This window comes from Kryptolebias marmoratus, linkage group LG21 (genome assembly GCF_001649575.2).
Source record: "Kryptolebias marmoratus isolate JLee-2015 linkage group LG21, ASM164957v2, whole genome shotgun sequence".
Classification (NCBI taxonomy): Eukaryota; Metazoa; Chordata; class Actinopteri; order Cyprinodontiformes; family Rivulidae; genus Kryptolebias; species Kryptolebias marmoratus.
In genome coordinates this window covers 5,092,638-5,097,236 of record NC_051450.1, presented here as the reverse complement: position 1 = coordinate 5,097,236, position 4,599 = coordinate 5,092,638, and the positions used below count along the sequence as shown (strand labels likewise).

Here is a 4,599-nt window from a genome sequence, read left to right as displayed (position 1 = left end):
GTGTGGAGATTTCCTAAAGTGCAAACATTATTCCACATATACACATGGTGATGTGGGAATATTTGGGAAATTTTATAATAAAGTTTCAATTTTTTATAATTTTTTGTGTATTGGCTGGACATCACAAAAATGACGTTTTCCATTTTTCATAAAGAATGTGTTCGATCCAGTAACATAGAAATAAAAAAATATTATTCCACATGTAGGCATGGTCATTAGAGAATATTTTGGTGATTTTTGGAAGAGTTATGGATTTTTTATGAATATTTTTTTGGCTCATTGTGGTATAACATTACAGTTAACATTTTTTTACTGAAACAGCATTGAAACTAGGGACATGGAGATAAATGCATATTATTACAGAAACTTCATCATCTGAGAATATTTTGGTATTGTTTTTATGTACTCTTGATTTTTTATGAATTTAATTACGTGACCAAGTGTGCCATAAAATCGCATTGAACAATTTTCTATTGAAAATGCATTTTATCTAGGGACCTGGAGATAAATGCATATTATTACAGATGTAGACTTGATCATCTGAGAATATTTTTGTATTTTTCAAATGAATACTGATTTTTTTATGAATTTATTTCTTTCACCCTGTGTGATATCAAATGGCAGTTAGCTTTTCCTCCCCAAGCTTTCTTCACAAATAATACCGTTGCGTCTTATGAAGCGCCTTTGAGTACGCACCGTCCTGGCGAGTTTCGACTTGGCCCGCTTGCCGAGAGAGGCGGCGAAGCCATGCCGGCGAGACGTCGGGATCCGAGCATGCGGAAAGGGGCGGAGCATGGAGGCTTTGAACCCATTGATAACTGCTTGCAGTTATTATTATTATTATTATTATTAAGTGTAAAATTGGTAAAAAAATAACACATTAAACTTTTGTTGTTTTTATTTAAAATTCAGAATTTACTGCCTGTAGTGATTCTGCTTTAATTTATTGGTAATTTTAATGTCTGATCAGTTCAAGATTAACTTGGACAAAAATAGTAAAAAAAAAAAAGCAAAAAACAAAAAAAAAAAAAAACCAAACCAAACAGATGTCACCATAAAATACAGAAAATACAAAAGAATAAAAAAATGAAAAAGTTGGCTAGTCAAGATAATCACCATAATCAACATTACCATTGACTGGATAATCATGTTCATCACAGTAATCAACTTCATCGTTGATTGGCTAGTCAAGATAATCACCATAATCAACATCATCATGATAGTCAAGATAATTATCATAATCAACATCATCATTGACTGGATAGTCAAGATAATCATCATAATCAACATCATCATTGACTGGATAATCAAGACCATCATCGTACTCAACATCATCATTGACTGGATAATCAAGATCATCATCGTACTCAACATCATCATTGACTGGATAATCAAGATCATCATCGTACTCAACATCATCATTGACTGGATAATCAAGATCATCATCGTACTCAACATCATCATTGACTGGATAATCAAGATCATCATCGTACTCAACATCATCATTGACTGGATAATCAAGATCATCAATGTCATCATTGGTTGGATAGTCAAGATTAACAAGGTGTTTAGTGGTTGAATAGTTAACACCTTTGGGCTCATTGCCAGTCAGCTCAAACGCTCCTGAATTTGATCCCATGTCTGGTTTCAACCTACAGAAAAAGGACAGAAGAACAGAGGTGATAAATTCATGTTTTCAAACTCTTTTCATCAGCTATCAGTCAGTGATGTATGGAGGGAAAATCTTGTCATAAGTCGAGAGCACACATATTCGATTTGCAAGCAGGAATTTATCTCTTGCTTTCAAAATTCTTTAATGCTTGCACTCAAAACTTCTGCTCTCTTTCAAATATTCTCTTTTCTCTCTCAAATCTTTGTGTTTGCACTCAGATTTTCTCCTTGCGTGCAAAACTTCTCTCTCTCTCTCTCTCACGGATCGGATCTGTGCTTGCAAACCTATCTGCTTGCTCACGGATTTTGTCTGCTCTCTCGGATCCGAGCACCGTCGCCTAGCAACTGTTCCAGCCAATAGAAGGACAGTGTTCCTCTGGACGGGAGAGACTACTCTGGGGTGCATTTGTTTCCTTCTAGTGGGTGTGCTGGTGCGACTGCATACCCAGCACACTGATTGGAAGCAGTAGTTCTATCCAAGTTATCCCGCAAAATGGATCAGCACCAACAAAACTCTAAAATAAGTACAAATTTCACGGCTAGTAACTGCAGATTATTTCACACAACTGTTTAATTTTGCCTTAGTTTATATGAGTTTATTCATTTATCATCACGACGCCCTTACACCAGCCCAAGTGAAGCAGAGAAACACTACTTCCGGTTTCTGCTCCGCGTAAACCGTGTTAGGGGGTCAGCCTGTAGCTAATTGTAGAATGTAATCACAAGATAATAGCAGCTTTGTGACATCAGAACTGAGTTTTCTCAGTTAATTCACCTCCCTTTTTTGTGTTTTTTGCAGTAATTGAGGTTAAATCCAACAGCAGTTATAAGTTATATTCCATCCATCCTTTCATCTTCTAAACCGCTTATCCTTGCAGGGTCGGGGTGCTGCTGCCCAGCTGATGCTAATCAGCTATAGCATGACTCAATCAAGCTGTCCTTAAGGTGAGTTTAGCTGTTCTCGAGAATCAAGATAAATCTATATTAGAATCCCGTTTTCAGAAGTGTTTATTTTGCAGCATAGAGTGTTCAGTAGTTTACTGTAAAATTATATAAAACTATTAGCATAAACAATACGGCTTGCTAGCATCAGTGTAGCTTGTTAGCATCAGTGTAGCTTTGTGATTGAACTGCTGCTGTGTATTACTGCGTTCACACAGAACAGTGACCTCCATCTATTTAATGAAAAGAAGAGAATCTGTGTTTAGGTTTTTGTTGGGTGATTGCAGCTGTTGCTGGTTTATAATCTGATCCTGTCGCATCAGGAGCTACAAACTGACTCAAAGCTAAGTTTTAGTGAAGCTGTGGTCTGTTTCTAGGCTGCTTAGTTTTTTCTATCCCAGATCAAACCAACTGATTAAAGCTGCATATGAACATTTTGTCTTCATACAAATAAATATTTTACAGAGCAATTAAAATATTATTAAAATGTTATTTCTGACATCTGATTGTCTAAAAGACAACAGCAGCTGATTCCCAGTCGTCTGTGTGGTCACTTCTATTTCAGTCAAAACTTATTGTAGAAAATGTATTAGTCAGTAGGACAGAGTTTAACCTCCAACCAGATATTTTACAGATACAGGGAGACCTTATTTTAAAATAAAGCTAACTCAAACTGAATTGCGTATTATCAATGTAAGTTATTGTAAAATGTGCTGAGCTGTGCTTTAATTAAAGGTAACTAATTGGCTAATTAGTGTCACATTGGTAAGCAACTTATCAAATGTATTTAATATCAGTTTATATATTGTTTTCAGGAAATTCTAGATGCTTCCAATATTCTTTTGATTATTTTAGCATGTATAATATTTATTTTCAAGTGGGAATAAATGCTGGGATTTTGTGCAATGAAATTAATGCATAATTATTAACTTATTGATGTACATTTTCACCTTTGTTTTTGAGATATGGAGAAAATGCAGGACTTGGTGTCTATCAGTCATTAATTCTCCTTCAGCCTCATCTTCCGGCTTCAGTTCCTGTTCTAGACCTTTGTTGGATCCAGCAGCTTTTCTATTTCTGGTAATGTCTGCTGTTTTGAAAAACAAATGTATTTGTAAAGCTGCATACAGATTCATTAAATTTTTTTAACAGTGATTTTGTTAATGCTTTAGCTTTAGATGAGTTTATAAATGAAGTTCACATTATCTGTCTCAACATTTTCTGTCTGTATTGCTAACATTCAGATATTTCTGTGCTTGTGTTTTGCAGAGAAAAGGTTGAAGCTTTTCACCAGTGTCCCAGTCTACCAGGCTGCTACACATCCTTTGCCTTTAAACTTCAACTATTATCAAGTCCTTTTTGATCAAGAAAAATATGAAAGCAAATATTCTAAATAAATCAAACATTTTTAATAAAGTCTTTGATTTGTTTTTTATAATGTAGACACGGTTTGGAGCTCTTTATAAAAAAACTTTTCTGGCTGTGAAAATTCCTACATTTCAAGCCCTCGTTGACTATTCTTGCTAATTGGCATCAAAGCACCATGGCTAAGGTGGAGTATGTATACCTTTAATGCCTAGTGATGCAGATACTATATGTACCAAGTATCATATTGTTTTCATCTAATGATCAGAGTTATGCCCAACTACTTACTTTCATATTAAAACATTTAGATTCATAGTTTGTGGAACAGTCTGTACTAGATGTAGGATGCTACAGTTCTGCTTTGTGTTTGGGTCCACCACTCTGTGGACCATCAGGGTGGATGATGAAATATGAGGATAACTTTAAGTGTGAAGATCTACATCTCGTGATTTGGCATTTCATATACTTTAAAATCTGTAAGAAAATTCTATTAGCATCAGATTCTCATCTCAGCTTTAAAATAAAAATTGCAGTGAGTCTGAGGTGTCCCATGAAAACCCAAAGGGAGCTTTTGTATTTTACCATTTGCTTCATCCCTGATATTTTATTCTACACCTCCAG

The 4,599-nt window shown here is 35.2% G+C and overlaps 1 pseudogene; it reads right to left on the bottom strand.

The window, feature by feature from the left end:
* Positions 1 to 411: 411 nt before the first annotated feature.
* LOC108229220 overlaps positions 412 to 4,599 on the bottom strand; it is a 58,625-nt pseudogene continuing 54,437 nt past the window's right edge.